The following is an 18,395-nucleotide window of genomic DNA, read 5'->3' as shown; positions in this document are numbered from 1 at the left end:
CCAAAAGACTATTTTTAACAGCCCCAAGCTCAACTCCCCAAATGTCCATCAAGAACAAAATGGGTAAGTAAATGTGGTGTAATTTAAATAATGCAATATTATATAGTAATAATAATGATTGTTATGCAATTATAATGAATTGCTACCCCAAATAACATGGAGGAAATTTAAAAACAATATTATAAATAATATCACAAATATAATATCACAAACATAAGAGGCAAGATACAAAAATTACATATAATTTGACCTAAATTTCATAAATATTTAAAACTTGCATACTACTCTATAATATTAGAAAACAGAATAATGGTTATCTTTGGAAACTGAGTAGAGAACAGGAGGGTGAATAACAAGGGATTCTCTTGAGATTTCTCTACAGTTCTGTTTCTTGCCCTATATATTGGTTTTACATGTGTGTTAAGTCTGTGAAAACTTACTTACCTATATGCTAAGATTTGTAACTTTTTTTCTATATAGATTGGACACCAATAAATGGTTAAGATATAAAGCAACCACTAACAACTGGGAATGTGTTTGCATTTCCTAATATAGTGGGCATTTTTAAAATACATAAACTGTACCTATGAATATTTTAAAAAACACCACCAAAATCTTTTTGTCATCACCAATGACATGAGCAGAGTTCATAAAGAAGGAAATAAAAATGCCTCATAAATATTGAGATACTCAACTCAATCTCTTTCCTAATAAAATAAACACAAATTCAAATAACACTGCTAATATGTTTCATCTATGATCAAATTAGCAAAAATCCAAAAGTCTGACAACATACTATCTTTATGAAAGTCTGAAGAAACAGGGACTTGATACATTACTGATGGCAGCATAAATCAGTAAAAAAGGAATGGAGGGACACTTACCAGAACAAAATCAGGACACAAATCCAGAACACTGACAACACCAAATGCTGGCGAGAATGTGGAATAACAGGAATTCTCACTCATTGCTGGTGGGAATGCAAAATGGTACAGCCACTTTGGAAGACAATTTAGTGGTTTCTTAGAAAACTAAACACACTCTTACCATATGATCCAGCAGTCATGCTCCGTGGTATTTACTCATAAGGGTTGAAAACATGTCCATACAAAAACCTGCACACAGATGTTTATAACAGCTTTGTTCATAACTGCTGAAACTTAAAAGCCACCAAGATGTCTTTCAGTAGGTGACTGGATAAGTAAACAGTGGTACATTCACCTGATGAAATATTATTCATCACTAAAAAGAAATGAGCTATCAAGGTATGAAAAGACATGAAGGAAGCTTAAGTGCATATTATTAAGTTAAAGAAGCCAGTCTGAAAAGGCACCATACTGTAGTATTCCAACTATATGGCATTCTGGAAAAGGCAAAACTGTGAAGACAGTAAAAAGATCAGTGGTTGCTAAGAGTTGGGTGAGGGTGATGAATAAGCAGGGCACAGAGGATTTTTAGGGCAGTGAAAAAATCTCTATGATAGCATAGAGTCTCTATGATTCTCTATGATAGCATAATAATGGATACATGTCATTGCACATCTGTCGAAACCCATGGAATATGCAACACCAAGAGTGAACCCATAATGATAATTATGTGCTTTGGGTAATAACGATGCATCAATGTATGTTTATCCTTTAATTTATGTACCACTCTGGTGGGATGATGGTAATGGGATAGGTTATGAATGTGTGGGGCCATGGGGCATATGGGAAATCTCTATACTATCCTCTTAATTTTACTGTGACCTTAACTTCTCTGTGAAAAAAAAATCTTTATTTAGAAAAAAAAAAAGGAGGCTAATTTGGAAATATCTCTCAATATTTTAAATATTTATGCTCTGCTTGTAAAAAGGTTATCTTAGAGATGGGTTCATATACATGAAAAATGACATAACTTATCCTGTTTATATTATTAAGATATTGAAAAAATCCCAACATTTGCATTAGTAGGTGTGTGGCAGTGCTCACAACATTATGTGAGCTCACCAATATTATCATATTTTTCTCTTTGTCACACTACATTTATCATTCTGCCTATTATTAGGTGGGACCAGGTGGCTGAGTCCCGGGGTCAAAGGAATGTGCACAAAAGTGATGTGCCTGATTTCTAAATTCTCCCTCAAAATCTTCCATTCTTCTACCTGTACATAGCTATTTAATGTAGTGTTCTATGAGCAGGGGAAGTAGGTGAGTGAGGATGTTGGAATAAATAAGAATGTCTATAATATTATAATATTATATAAATCATGAGTTTAAGCCTTGTATACTCTCTCAACCTAAGTAAATTAATTCATCTTCCTATTGTTTTTTAGTTTGCTGTAATAGGTGTTGCATTTTTTATGGAGTGCCTTTTCAATTTATATTTATGTTTATTTCTTTCTACTGATATACTGTGTTAAATTGTTATTAATCCTTTATCTAATAAATATATTAACTTAATTACTACTACTACTACTACTACCTAACAAATATTGAACTCTTACAATTTTCCAGACATTATCTTAAATGTTTAACAGTATTAACCAACCTAAACCTACACAACACCTGTCTGAGATACATAACATTAGCCCTGTGTTATGAATAAGGAAAGTGAGGGATGGCAAGTTTCATTAACTTGACAGAGTTAAATGTCCAGTAAGTAGCTGAGTTAGTCTTCAAACCTGCCCTTAAATGTAAATTTATATTCTTTTACTAAATTACCTTTGAATTCCCAAGAATTAATCACACTTGATGACTAGAAACTATTTTAATATACTGATGAGCATATTTGCTTATATTTAACTTATGATTTTTACATTTTTATCTATAATTGGAATAGTAATGTTAAAAAATTAAGTTTTGGCTCACTTATGTTAACTTCTTAAAATGATGGCAATGCTTAATTCCCTACTCTGAAACATATGGTATGGAATATGAATAAGGCTGCGCTAAGAAATTTGAATTGAACTCAACTGTACAACACTCTCAGATTGGAGATTTCAGGAGGTAATTCTTTCAATCATTTTCATTCTTTCACCTGATCATAATCTCTTTATATTGTAAAATTTTCTTGTGTCACATTTGGTAAAATACATTTTCGCGTAGAATTATTCTGAACCTACATTCGTATAACTAGAAAAAGTAGAATTTGTTTGCCAATATGCCAGAAACCTTTCCTTTGGAAAAATGATAATTTTTATCTGACCTGTAATTTGATCTTTTCTTATTTGAATGGGTATGCAGTGTGAGACTAGAATGTGCTGCTTCAAGAAAGCTTTCTTCTGCTTTCATAGAGTAAAAATAGTTTATACATGGAAGCCTCCCAGAATATCTGCTCTTTGTGTTCTATATTAACACATAAGGAAATATTACTATCAGTCCACTGTTTTAAATTTTAACTTTAAAGCTATACACATTATGTACAAAACAAACTTAATTTTATTATTTTTTAAATTTTTTAATTGTTTATTTATTTTTGAGAGAGAGCGACAGAGCACGAGCAGAGGAGGGGCAGAGAGAGACAGACACACAGAATCCGAAGCAGGCTCCAGGCTCTGAGCTGGCTCCTAATGAGAGCCTGATGTGGGGCTCGAACTCATGAGCTGTGAGATCATAACCTGAGCCAAAGTTGAACGCTCAACCGACTGAACCACTGAAGAACCCCAACAAACTTAATTTTAAATTAAAAATTACTTTTCATTGAGGTTTTAAAATGTATTTCTATATTTTCAATTAGGCAGTTTTTTGGCACTAGAAGAAAAATATGTCCAAATGCCAGACAAGTACAAAAAATTTTTAAAATAGCTATTGGCCTTAAATTGCCACCATACTTAAAAGTAGTGTTTATGTACACTAATTTCACTTTTACAGAAGTCTTTTAAAGTTTATTTCTTTCCCAATGCATTAAAATACACTTAAAATAGCAGTAAGCTCTAACTATTTATTTGAAAAAATATTGCAATTTCTGTTTTGATCAAAATAATACATTCTGTAAGATACAGTTATTTTAGGAAAAACGTATATCTCATCAGATACCAGATCTGTCGGCACCTTCATCTTAGACTTCCGGCCTCCAGAACTAAGAAACAAATGCTTTCTGTTGAAAAAAAAAAGTTATTAATAAGATAAATTAATAGAAAAAGTGGAAAGTTGGAGAAAAGTCTTTATTAAGAAAAAGATATTACTAGGACAATACTTTTTAAATGTAAAATTGACATCAAACAGTAATGTAACTTCTAATATACCAAAAAAAAAGTGCCTATCTGGAAGTTTTGGGGCAAGATTGGACAAACCAGGGGTTAAATTCGGAAGAGGGCTAGGGATACTAACCTTTGTTCAAGCAGGTAACTTGGGAACCCCCAGGTGGCAAGCCATTGTCCAGTCTTATCTATTCCAACACCTGAGGGAATCAAGACAGGAACTTGCCCAAGTGATTTGGAGACAGCAAAGAAAGAAGACTCCAGAGAAAAATCGCCTGTCACTGAAAGTGGACAGTTTCCTGATTTAAAAGGGGCATAGACTAGGAGGAGGGTGGCCTGATGAAGCCCAAAATAAGTTAGGAAACATCACTGAGAAGGAAAAGTACCGAATGAGGACAGGGGGTAAAGTGTTGCTCTAATTGTTCGGTAGTCAGCTGGAAAATCTTCATTTAAAGCTTAAAATGGTTGGGTAGTCAATATACTATGTTCAAACATGCCAACTGAGTGCAAATTGAAGACCACTTATAACGAAATATAATCTATATGTATATTAAATATTTGTTTATTCCTCTCACAAACCATTAGTAGTGAACTCTATACACCAAGTAAGTTCGTAAGCAGTGAAGCTTGTCTTACTGATTTAGAAATACAGCATACGTGGGGTGCCTGGGTGGCTCAGTCGTCTAAGCAACTGACTTCAGCTCAGGTCAGGATCTCACGGTTCGTGAATTGAAGCCCCACCTCTGACTCTGTGCTGACAGCTCAGAGCCTGGAGCCTGTTTCAGATTCTGTATCTCCCTGTCTCTCTGCCCTTCCGCTGCTCATGCTTTGTCTCTCTCAAAAATAAATAAACATTAAAAAAATTTAAAAAAAATAAATATAGCATACCTATAATGAGAGCCTTTACTTAAATACTGTTATATATATATATATATATATATATATATGCATATACATGTACATATACATACACCCCCATTTATATATATATTACTTTCACTGAGAAGAGAACTCCTTGAGGTAAGACACTATTAATTTCTCTTTTGTATCTACTTATCAATCAAGTGCAAATTCTTTCATATAATGAGTTTCCAATGACTGTAAACATTATATAGTTTGTGTTTTTATATAACCCCTTTCCCTTTGATTCTAATACTTAGGACAAACAATTTGCATGATGGTTTACACTATGTGGATAGTAAAATAACTAAACTCCTGGATACTGAATAATTGTTATGCTAAAGAAAATTATGATAATTTTCTTTATTTTATTTTAAAATGAAGGACATTTCCTAAGGGAAAAGAAGGGTATTTTCTAGGGGAAAGAATTGCCCATATCACTAAATTATTATTTTTTCCATAAAAACGTATTCCAGCCTTTTCCCCGGTGGATGTATTGTAATTTCTCCTGGCTCGAATTGGCAGTGCCCTTTTATTTACTCCTCTTACTTCTCATTTAAATATCACACACTAGACTATCATTCCTGATTTTACTACTTTTTACTGCCTATGGGCTTTTCTTTCAACTCATTTAAAAGGCATTATGCTTTGATAATGGACTGTCTGAAGATGGAACTAAATTATAATTTTTTTAACTTCAATTTAATCAATGCCAGGGGCGACCAAGAGATATAGGGTTTCTCATGAGAAGCTCTACTCTGGTTGAACTCTTTATATATTGTTCTTTATTAGAAAATGTTCAGAGTGTACATACATAAATATGTATGGATAAATATGTAAATATATTTGCAAAAGGAAGTTTCATTATTATAATTAATTAGCATGAAGACAGTATCTTGGAATCTGTTTGGCTTTACTTATAGGAGGAACATGCAAGAGAGAAGCAATTTTTAGCAGTAGGAACACAGACCTCGGGATGTGGCCGATTAGCTTTGAATTTTTGTTCTGCTATATTCCAGCTTTGTAACCTTGGTGACATTTCTTAACTTCTCTAAGTTACCCATCTGGAAAATGATGATGACAAGCCCTATGACTAAGGTTTGAATTAGATAACATTGTAAATCACTAGCTTTCAAAAACATTAGTATTCCCTTTAGAGAAAAATGAGAGAAGCTTCTGGTTTAAATATAGGTCCTGTTTGGGTGTTCTCTTTTTTCCTCTAGAATACATAACAACCAAAAGGAAATGGCATGTTTGCACTGCAACTTAATCTACTTATGAGTAAGATAAAGGAAAAAAAATAAAAAAAGAAACAGCTCAGGTTCAGTGAGAATCCCTAAACTCATAGGTTATAGATCTTCTGGTGAAATTATGATTAATTATGAATGTTATGATGAATTTAGTGAATACCTTCATTTCTGAAGGTATATATACATTGCTTCATAGATTTAGCACAGACTTAAAACAAATATGATGGAAGGACTTCATATTTCTGAAATATGTCCAAAGTGAAGTCTTTATTTCTTCTCAAGTCTTGCCTCTTCAGTTTGTCCCCATTCAGTAATGATGACACCATCTATCAAATGGTTGTTCGTGGTGGTTCAGGTCACTTATCTTGGATTAATTTTTGACATTTCTATTTCCCTCACCCTGCCATATCCAGTCTATTGTTAACTCCTTTGTTCTCGACCTTCAAAATACATCTTGAACATGTCCTTTTCTCTCCATATCCACTATCGTGATAGTACAGGCTATTGCTATCTCTTATTTGATTACATCAGTCTCCTGCATTAGGTATTGGCTGCAATAACAGAAATCCGCCCAAAAATCATTGCTTCAAAAAGTTTGTTGTGTGCCTTTCCTAAAATAAATGTAGAATTAAGTAATCCAGAGATGGTATGATGTTTCTATGAAGCTGTTAGAGAACCTAAGTCCTTCCCACTCACCATTTGGTATGATTCTCAAGCTCATGGTCCATGATGACTGCTAGAGCTCCAGTCATCACAAGGAGCACATGGAGGAAAGAAGGGAGAAGGATGTTCCTTCTGTTTAAAGGAAAGAGGGAAAAAATTGCATGTGATACATAAGTTTGTATAACTTTGGGAAGAAATTAATCCCATGGCCTACTACTTACAAGAGGTCCTGTAAAATATCTTTGAATCAGTGTGACCAGCTAAAATTTTTATCTGGTTCTTGTCTGCCTCTCTCTGTAACATTGCAGTATACTTCTCGTATGCCTTCAGTTATCTAAGGTTACACTAAACTTTCTCCCACTGCCTGGTCTTAGCACATACCATGTTCTCTGCCTAGAGGGTCCTAACTCCATTCCTCCCCTGGATAACTCCTTATCTTTCAGATTTTACTTCAATATCACTTAAAATTATTTATTTTTGAGGGAGAGATATAGACAGAGTGTGAATGGGGTAGGGGAAGAGAGAGAGAGAGGGAGACACAGAATCGGAAGCAGGCTCCTGTCAGCACAGAGCCCGATGCAGGGCTCAAACCCACGATCTGCGAGATCATGAAATGAGCTTTGCAGTCTGACACTCAACTGACTGAACCACCCAAGTGCCCCTAATATCACTTTTTTTTGATACATCTTCCTGATAATCCAAACAAATCTGCCTCCTTCTGTCAACCCCCTGTTCTTTCTCAGAAGACTCAAATTTTCCCTTCATAACACTAACTACCAATGACACTTATCTATTTTTTTCTTGTTTGATTTCTATCTGCTTACTTTATCCACGAGTCTGAAAGCCTTATGAAAGTGAGGACCATATTTCTTTTACCTCAGTGTACAATGCCTGGACATAGTAGACACTCAATCAGCATTATAAAGGGGAAAAAAGGAAGGAAAGAAGGGAAGGATTAAGGAAAGGAGATGGAAATGTAAATTCTTTTCAATACCCAGGGATGCCAGTATTTTTATGGAATGATTGGTGGTTTGGCATTCATCTTTCTATTAGTCATTTTTCCATTTTTCTTGTCTCAGTTACAGTTCAGAAGAAATACATTCAGTTCAACAAATACCCATTGAGCTAGACTTTATCTCAAATATGCAAACAATCAGAATTGTTCTTAAAATGCTCTGATTTGAAATAATGTTTTAAAATCTATCTTCACCAGATTCAGCTTTCCAGGTGAAAATGAAAAAGGTTGAATCCAAAAGTTTTAATTCATGTTTAGACATTGCCTTCCAAGAAAATAGTCTGAATAGCTTTTGCAATCACGTTGGTGAATAAAGACTTGAAGACCTCTCTGCAAGTCCAGGCACAAAAATATAAGGATTAAATTCATGAAGGCCTTATAAAGTGCCCTGTCTGCTGCTGTAATTGTTTGTAAGGATGTAAAAATACATTAAAAGCCTTTTGCCTGTACAATAATGTATATGATTCTACTGAATATAAAATCACATATTTTCCCTAGAAATCAATCTAGTTGGATTAAGTGTCCCTGAATACCTTATGAAAGTTTGTCAATCCTAAACGTCTCTTAAACTTGGTTTGTGTTTAATTGTCAATAGCAATATCTTGTTTTGCCTTTCCCTGAATGACACTTTTGCCTTCAGTGTTGAATATAGAAAACTAATTGAAATCAATGTTTATCTTGAATAACATTAGATTATTCTCAGTGCTCTTAGCTATTCTAGCCTGTACTTTGATTAGTTTTATTTAAAGATTTTCTGTCACATGATGTGGGTGTACCATTTGGATTTTCTCTATTTTTTTTCATCATTGATCTGGTTTTACTTGTTCTTTTGGTTTCCCTTGTAGGAAATTAAAATTTCCTCTCATTTTACTTTCTACAAGGCATCTTTGAGACTTTAGTACATTTTTTTTAACTTATGCCAAAGAACACTCCATAAACATTGGTGAAACAGTGCACTGCCAATACTTTTAGCTGAGCTGTATTTTATTTTTAATGAAAGGATGTATTAGTATTCATGGGAGAATATTATATATTTTGAGCTCAGTCACATTTCCATTTGGCTGCTTTGTAGAAATAATTTTTTCTTTTTATGGGGAATTTATCAGAGAATTTTAAGAAAGGAAAAAGCTTTTGAAAACCATTACCCTGCCACCAGCAAGTCAATACAGTTTTGAAATAATGGACATCATCATGCATGAAAATTATTTTCATTTAAATAGAAGACAATTCTTCATTGACCACTATAATTACAGGAATGTATACTTAGAAATTCATGTGCCTAAAAATATGGATGCTGTGGTAGGCAGAATAATGGCCTCCCATCTATGTCTACAACCTAATCCCACGACCCTGTGAATATGTCAGGATTGCACTGAATTAGTATATTGTAACAATATACCACAAATTTAGTAGCTCAAAACAATACAACTTTATTATTTTATAGTTTTGGAGGTCAGAGGTATAAAATGGGTCTGTGGGGCTGCATTGTTTCTGAAGGCTCTAGAACAAAATCTGTTTCCTTGTCTTTTTTAGTCTTCTAGAGGCCACATTCTTTGGCTGGTGGCTTCTTCTTCCATTTTCAGAAAAACAGCTTCACATTTCTCTCTTGCTCTCCTCATTATCTCTTTCTCTTCTTTTTCTTCCTTCCTTTATCTCCCTCTCTATTAATTTCCTTCCCTCTCCTCCCTATCTTTCTCTATGTCTGTCTCTCTGTCTCTGTCTCTCCTTTTCTCTTTTTTTCTCAGACCCCCATGCCTCCATTTTGTGATGATGCCAGGTCCCCATCTGTATAATCCAGAATAATCTTGTCATTTCAAGGTCCTTCACTTAATTACATTTGCAAAGTTTCCTTTTCCATGTAAGGTAACATAGTCACAAGCTCTGGGAATGAGGACATGGGCATTTGAGGGGGGTGTTATACAGCCTCCTACAACTGCAGATGGAATTAAGATTGTTAATCAGCTGACCTTAAAATAGGGAGACCACTCTAGATAATATAAGTAGGCTCAATGAAATTATCAGGGTCCTCGAAAGTAGAGAGGGAAGTAGAGAGGTCAGAGTAATGCAATGTGAGAAGGATGCAATCTGCTGTTGCTGTCTTTAAAGATAAAGAAAGAATATGGAAAAGACAGACCTCCCATAAAAATGGTATAAAGACAGCATTGATGGCATACATATATTTTAACCCAGTGAGACCCATGTGAAGCTTCTGAACTACAAAACTATAAGATAATGACTTTTTGTTGTCTTAAGATACTAAATCTGTGGTAATATGAGGCCATTGGCTAACAGCTATGTTGGATGAGTGCTGTATCTTAGCCACGCCTTCAGATGACTCCAGCATTAGGCAAAATTTTGATTGCACCCTCATTAGATCTTAAGTCAGAACCACCCAGTTAAATTAACCCCAGATTCCTGAACCTCATAAGTTGTGTAATATAACCAAGGTTTATTCGTATAAGTCGCTAAATTCTTGACTCATTGCATAGTAGATAAGTAATATAAAAACTGATGTAAGTCTGGCTTATAGTAAGAATTACATAAATGACTGGTATTGATATAGTTCTCTTTTTTAAACATTTACTTATTTTCGAGAAACACAGAGTGCGAGTAGAGGAGGGGCAGAGAGAGAGGGAGACACAGAATCCAAAGCAGGCTCCAGGCTCTGAGCTGTCAGCACAGAGCCTGACCCGGGGCTTGAATTCATGAACCATGAGATCATGACCTTAACCAAAGTTGGCCGATTAACCGAGACACCCAGGTGCCCGATTGATATACTTCTCTTAAGGGCAAATGAATATATATGTGTCTTATCTCATCTACCTGTTCCTAAGGGAATTCCCCAAATCAGGAGAGATGGATAGTGAAATCTAGTTACTCTAGAATGGTGAGCCTTCCTGCTCGTTAATGTCTCTGGTATTTCCTTAGGGCTCTGCTCCTGTCTGCGTCTTAGAAGTGTCAGGATCACACTCCTAGTCCCAGACCTCTGCCTGCAGAGTTAGATTATGATTGTTTTGGTTTAGCTCGCCAGAAAGTGGACAGATGAGGCCAACAGAAAGCTGCATGAAGAAACTTACAATTAACAAGCGAGAAGGATAAAGTGTGCGTCTGTACACATGCGCCCATGTGTATAGTGAGTGAGTGCGGTAAGGCTTCAACATTTTGTTGAAGAATTGGATTACTTAATTGGTACTCAGGGCAAAAAATTTTTGAGAATCTTTTAATTAAATAGGAGAACAAGTTTAGATCCAAACAAAATTTACCGAATGTCTATTTGCGGTGAAATCTATTTAAAAAATTCTTCGTGGTTGATTTGCTGTGTAAGTAGCTTTTGATGAGCTAGGTTTCTAAGGAACCAATATTTAATAAATATTATGGGCTTAAAGTATTTGTCTATTCTTGGTTTAGAGCAAATTAGGATTAAATTGGAAATTACTGATAGACTTGTTTATTTTATTTATTTTTCATTTCCATAATGCTGCTTGCTCCTAAAAGTCTCAAGTTATTTGGTGCCCAATGAACACAAGATTGATTTCACTCCTTTAAAATTTCAACTCCCTGGTCAACTTGACCAGATTATGCTGCCGTCCTATTTGCATTTCTATTATATTTTTTAAGAAATACCTGAAACTTTCCAAGTCCTCTCATGTAATTAGCAAGCGTAGCTTGATGTCATGAATGAAGTTAAGTTCTTTATTCTTTATACATGTACACACACAAGCATAAATCCCTTTCAACTAAGTAAACCTCCAATTCTGCTATATCATTGTGTAGTGACTTTGAGAAAAGAATTGAATGAAAGAGAACAGTGTTTAACCAGAAAAAAGTGAACAACGTGGGGGATTTATTAGCCCTGGAATCTCCATCAGTAAGTGAAATAAAGATGCATTCTACATATTTCCAAACTTGAGGTCTTACAGCAGCATTTTCTGCTTCTATACTTATTTTTACAAATTTATTCCAGGGGTGCTTGGGTGGCTTAGTCAGTTAAGCTTCCGACATCGGCTCAGGTCATAATCTTGCAGTTTGTGGGTTCAAGCCCTATGTCAGGCTCTCTGCTGTCAGCTTGGAGTGCTTTGGATCTTCTGTCTCCCTCTCTCTTGGCCCCTTCCCCCCCAAATAAATAAATGTTAAAAAAAATTTTAAAAATATTCTACATTTTTATTTTGTTTAGCTGAAATTCACATAACAAAATTAACTGTTTTAAAGTGAACAATTCAGTGACATTTAGTAGATTCACAATGTGTTGTAAACACCACTTCCATCCAGTTGAAAAACATTTTTCTCATTCCAAAAGGAAACCCATTCCCATTAAGCAGTCACTCCCATTTCCACCTCCCCTCCAATACTGACATCTCTTTCAGTCTGCATTCTGAATCTATGGATTTATTTGTTCTGGCTATTGCAAGTAAATGGATTCATACAATATATGAATTTTTGCATCTATCTTTATTTAGTGTAACATTTTCAGTTTGTCTGCATTGTAACACATATCAGTACCTCATTTCTCTTGTGGCTGAATTGTATTCCATTGTATGGATATATCACATTTTGTTAATCCATCCAATGAATGATGAATTTGGGCTGTTTCCATCTTATGACTTTTGTGAATGATGCTTCAATAAATGTATGAGTATATGTATTTGTTGGAGTACCAGTTTTCTATTCCTTTGCATATACCCTTAGGAGTGGAATTGTTGGGTTATATGATAATTTTATGCTTAAATTTTGAGAAGTTATCAAACTACTGCACCATTTTATGCTCCCATCAGCAATGTATGAGAATTCCAGTTTCTTCATATCATTGCGAAAACATTATTTTCCTTTTTTTTGAAATAGTAATCATTGTAGTGGGTATGATGTTGTACTTACTGTAATTTTGATTTTCATTTTTCTGATGATCAATGCAGTTGAGCATCTTTTCATATGCTTGTTGGCCATTTGCGTATCTTCTTTGGAGAAATGTTTATTCAAGTCCTTTGCCAATATTCTAAATTGGGTTGTCTTTTTGTTGATGAGTTGTGAGAGTTCTTTATATATTCTGGATACAAGGCCTTTATTAGATATTATTTGTAAATATTTCCTCTCATTCTATAAATTGTCTTTTCATTTTGGATAGTCAAATGTACTTTGATGCACAAAAGTTTTTAATTTGGATGAAGTGCAATTCATCTATTTTTTCTTTTGTTGCATGTGTTTTTGGTGTCATATCTAAGACTCCACTGCCAATCCAAGGTCATGAGGATTTACCTCTATGTTTTCTTCTAAGGGTTTTATAGCTTTACATCTTATACTTAGGCTGTTGATCCATTTTAGGGTAATTTTTGTATATAGTGTGAGATGGGGTCCACCTTAATTCTTTTGCATTTAGGTATACAATTGTCCCAGCACCATTTGCTGAAGAGACTATTCTTTCCTCTTTGAATGGTCTTGGCATCTTTTTTGAAAATCACTTGGCCTTAAATATATAACTTTCCTATGGATTCTCAATTCTATTTCATTATCTGTATTCCATTATCTGTCAATACTTATGCAAGTAGACACTTTTATGATTACTGTAGCTTTGTAGTAAGTTTTGAAACCAAGAAATGTGAGTCCTCCAACTCTCTATTTCTTTTTCAATATTGGTTTGGATATTTGGGGTCTTTTGCAGTTCTTGGCCTTCCCTCCTTATACTTATGAGGATTCAAAAAAGCAGTATTCCAAACACAAGAGTAGGCTCTCAACATATATCACTTCTGTTCTCTCTTTTCTGCTGTCCTTTAGTTATACATTTGTGTCAGCTTAAATCCAATATGCTAATTTGAAACCTTCCCAATCAGAAAACACTTTTCCCCTGTATATACATAGACCAGCTTTGAGTGGTGAATTTTCATTTTGTGCTGTGACATATTAGCATATAGTATACATTCTAGCTCGGAAAGCATTACATATGAGATTTCTCATGGCACATGCTACTTCTGCTATTGGTTATTTCACAGACAAGTCTTAATTCCCTTCTTCCTTCCTGGAAACCCTAAAATATATCATGGAAGTGAAAAAGGAAACTGGAACTGATTTCAATTATCTAGTTAGTGAAACTAAAATAAATAGAAATATTAAACCAGCACCTTTTATTAGTGGGCTCTGCCAGAGTCTTCACTAGGTGAAAATATGTCAGTCAATATTTTGGGCCTTTATTATACTCTATCCTAGGTACCAACGCATTAGAAACTTTAGTAAATACTAATGCCTTAAGTCTCCATTATCATTACATAAATTATTGAGCTACTATAATTTTATTAACCCATGATTCTTATTGTTTGTGTCTTCTACTAAATCCTTGGAGTAAGTAGTTAGGCTGGTGAGGTATCCCTAAAGTTGATGAGAACTCTGAAATAAAAATAGTGTTTTATTTAATAATACCATTTGGGCACTTTTTGTTAGTCTGCAAAAATAAGCCTGAGTAAATGCCCTTTAACTTGGCCTTTCTTATAAGGGTTTGTGAAAGTATTGAATACACAGTTTGTACATAACTGCAGGACATATTCTACAGCACATACCTTGATCATCCTTCAAAACCAAATTTAGTTGGTGCAAAATTTTCCATAATATACTATCATTGAAATAATAGTACAGTAAATGAAATATCTTAAAATGTTTTTGTCAGGACTAGAACTCATATTGAAAATGGGATATATCTTTTCTAAGATATACAAATCAATTCAATGGTAATTTTGGTTAAGTTATTTACACCATCAGAAGAAGAGGGCTTATCAGTAGTTGTAATTTATTCATGTATTGGGACATAATATTCTATTCCACAATCATCTATAGAAGGATCTCAATTTATTTACATTTATGTTGATTCAATTTTTGCATTAATAATGTTACTCTGAGAATATCCACTAAATAATTATATCTATAAAATATTTATATGCGAAATAAATGGAGAATACACAGTGACATAGAGTCATTTATTTAAAACACATAGATCTGATGCTGGATAAGTGTATGCATAGGGTAATTGAAAAATTTGCCTTTATTCAGTCATATCCTGTTTGGAAACAGGCAATACCTTTGAGTCAATTCTGAAGCATACTGATTTTTTAAGGGTCAATGTAGTGTGTATGTTGTTATTTTATATGTCCGTCATGTGCTAAATACACAAATGATCCTAAAGATTAGGTTAGCATTCACAAAAAAAAAAAAAAAAAAAAATCGTTTTAAAGCTACATTAACACTTTTATTTCTGTTAGAATATATTTTTAGGCATTTGCTGAGAGTTTACCTGGGAAAATAAAATTATAAATCTTTTTGATAATAACTAAAAGTAAAAGTTAGCTTACCATATTTATAATGACCTGGATATCCAGAGACATTGTATAATAAAATCAGCCCTCCGACAGATCTCCATACTATCTTCTTAGTGCACCTTTAATCATGGAAGAAAAAAAAAACCTGTCGATGAATAATGTAATTGCTGTTGCTGAACATAGCAAGAGTTACTGCATCTTTCTGATTCGTGAAATCGCGTTTGTACATGTCCCTCTCAACGTCATAGGCTTTTAATCTCTTGACATGCTACAATGCAAGATGCAGTTGTAATTATTGCACAATAATTTTTCTAATTTATATTCATTCCAAAATATTTACAATTTATTAGCTGTGGTTAGCATCTTATCTACCTTCCGTTGCTATAGTAGTTCCTGGCTACCTCTCTGAAGATTGGTGGCACGTTTCCCTTCATGTCTCTGTAGCAAACCAGGTGCAGAATGCACAACTTCCTTCAACTATGAAACATCCTACCCACACTCATCTAAAATGACAAGTACTCTCTACACATATCCTTAATTCTACATTTTAACTTCTTTGAAAATATGAACCAGAAGAGATCATTTGAGAAGCACATACATTCAGAGTGATGACAATCCTTTGTGGTCCCCCTAACACTTAAAATTAAATCTCAGTTATTTTCCAACCATCAAATCTTAGGTATTTTGTCCCCTTCCATCCCTCACCTTTAATATTTTTCTTTTCTCACCCAGAACATTGCAGTCACATAGACTCCAGTCAGTTCTGAGGATAGGCAAATTCTTTTTAGTCACATGGCTTTTGCATGGGCAAATTCATCTGCCTGGAATGCTTTTCTCTGTTCATTTTACACAGATAGATTCTTCTTTTCCATTAGGTTTTTCATTAAATGTCAACTCCTTAGCAAGACTGCAAGTCTACCTTGCAAAAAAAAAAAAAAAAAAAAGGTCTTTCCTTGCATTATATTTTTTAACTCCTTGCTTGGTCCCCTCTTGGGCTTTACTGCAGTCAGCAATTAGCAATTACCAGTTCTCTTGTGCATTTAGTTTTATTTTTCTTTCCCCATTAGAAAATAATCTTTCTGATAGGCTAGCTCCTTTTGATATTCAATAAACACTTATTGAATGCATATATACATAAATAAGCTAAATATTTAATGTACAAAAAGGTAGGCTAAAGCAGTGCAGTCTGGAGCTAAATGGTGCTGAGTGGACTCTAATTTTAATCTCAACTTTAGCATGAACTAGTTATAAGCTTTGAACATTTTTTTTTCTTGCAATGAGAATTTTTAAGATCTATCCCTTAGTAACTTTTAAATATATAATACAGCATTATTAACTACAGTCATCAGGCTATACATTACATCCCAGGACTTATTTATTTTATCATTGCAAGTTTGTACCTTTTGACTACCTTCATGCATCTCACCCATCCCTCTATCAGAAGATACTTTTATACACCTAGAGAAAAAACATTATTGGGAGCACAGACTGTTTTAAGGTGTTAGGTTTTTACATAGGAAAGCTCTTGATTAAAAAAAAAAATTCCTAAAGAAATGTGATGTTTTTTCCTACTGCCAGAAAACAAAATTATCAGCATCATGAAATTTGATATCACAAAGTCATCACAGCTTATGTCATGAACTTTTAACAGTCCTATCACATTTGTTAGCCACATATTCCCTTACCATGGCCCCATGGTAACATACACTCAGCTTCTGGGTGGGATGAACATGGATGGCGCCAAGGAGATTGTATTTGTTACTTCTGGGTCACTGAACTTCTCCGTCTCCGCCTTCATTTCCATACCTACAAAGAGAGAAAGCAATACTCATACCATGTTTTCCAGAGTGCTTCTGTGAAGGCAAAGTGAGATAATGGATGTGAAGTCACATTGAGATTTTAAAAATTATATAAGTGAAAGATATTCTCCCAACCTTATCTTGAAAAATAATGAAAAGATTTGAATACAGTAGGAGAACTTAGAAAAGTTTTAGCATGCTTTATTTGTAGGGAAATTAGCCCCCATTCTTCTACACTGAAAACAGTGGAGGAGAGGCAAATTGGAAAACGAATGTGTCTGAAAAAAGACGGTGGAAAGATTGTTTTGTAACACTTGAAGCATGCAAGCTGCATTTTCAGGCTCCATTATTACGGATGGGCACTGCTTCCAGTGTTGGTGATACCTGCAGGGTTTAACTCGCCTTTAAATAGAGGTGGGATAGATACAAAGTAGCTCAGCCACAGCACCTGGTGAAACGCACTGTCACATCTAAAATAAGGAGAAAGGGGGAAATTAGAGCAACCGTGGTTACCTATTTTCTGGACTCTTCCTTCTTCCACTGTTTTCCCAATTCCTTCACAAACTCTAGTTAACTGATTATATCGCTTTTTTAGTTTTAAAATGCAGGCCCCTCCCAGAACCTTTCCTATAGATAGGGATTAGGGGAGGCGGGATGGATGGGAAGGGAACCAGGACTAAGTCAATACGCTAATGATTGTACACTGGAAGCATGTTGCTGTACAATATCGCCCCAGAGCCGCTTTGTTTATCAATGAACATCCTGCTGCGTCTCCGAGATGTAGGTCAGGCTCGTTGGAAATATCAGCCGCCGATCACAAGCAGTCTTCATGATATTTCCAGACCCGGTGCGCTGCTGATTCTTGCACACTGGAGTGCGTCTGAGCTGCACGATGGAGAGGGGGACACCTGTACCTTAGGGACGCAGGTGAAGTCCCGTCTACCTGATACTTTCCCTGGTGCTTTCTCATTCCCTCAGCCGCTCAGTCTTCATCTTCATCTTCCTTGCTGTCTTGGACCCGAGCTTCTCTGCTAAACGGGTGTTTTTCCCGCTCTCTCCTTTCACCGCACCTCAGCCGAAGACGGAGTGCTCCACACAACTGGGCATGCCTAATAACCAGGGAAAGCTTGGGCTGCAAGAAGAAAGCTTTTGCACCTTCTGCGCTCCCCTCCCCTCTGCAGCTGCCTCCTGCCAGTCAGGCGATCCGACGTGCCGCGCGGCCCAATGAGAGTCCGCAGCTTTCGCGGGGGCCCGGCCTCTCGATGTGCCGCCACCAATGAATGGTTGGCGGAG

General features: G+C 35.2%; 1 long non-coding RNA gene across 2 annotated transcripts; it reads right to left on the bottom strand.

Annotated features, from left to right (window-relative positions):
- Nucleotides 1–5,974: 5,974 nt before the first annotated feature.
- On the bottom strand, nucleotides 5,975–18,380 carry LOC131514395 (uncharacterized). Of its 2 annotated transcripts, XR_009263057.1 has the most exons (6): nucleotides 18,046–18,380; nucleotides 17,487–17,572; nucleotides 16,989–17,109; nucleotides 15,337–15,422; nucleotides 7,027–7,125; nucleotides 5,975–6,941 (listed from the first exon to the last, which is right to left on the bottom strand). It is a non-coding gene; the product is annotated as an uncharacterized LOC131514395 (long non-coding RNA). The 2 variants fall into 2 exon arrangements; XR_009263056.1 differs by lacking the exon at nucleotides 17,487–17,572 and having other exon boundaries at nucleotides 18,046–18,371.
- Between the last annotated feature and the right edge of the window lie 15 nt (nucleotides 18,381–18,395).

Source organism: Neofelis nebulosa, chromosome 6 (assembly GCF_028018385.1).
Source record: "Neofelis nebulosa isolate mNeoNeb1 chromosome 6, mNeoNeb1.pri, whole genome shotgun sequence".
Taxonomy (NCBI): Eukaryota; Metazoa; Chordata; class Mammalia; order Carnivora; family Felidae; genus Neofelis; species Neofelis nebulosa.
Note: the sequence above shows the minus strand (reverse complement) of the source record. Positions and strands in the feature narration are given on the sequence as shown.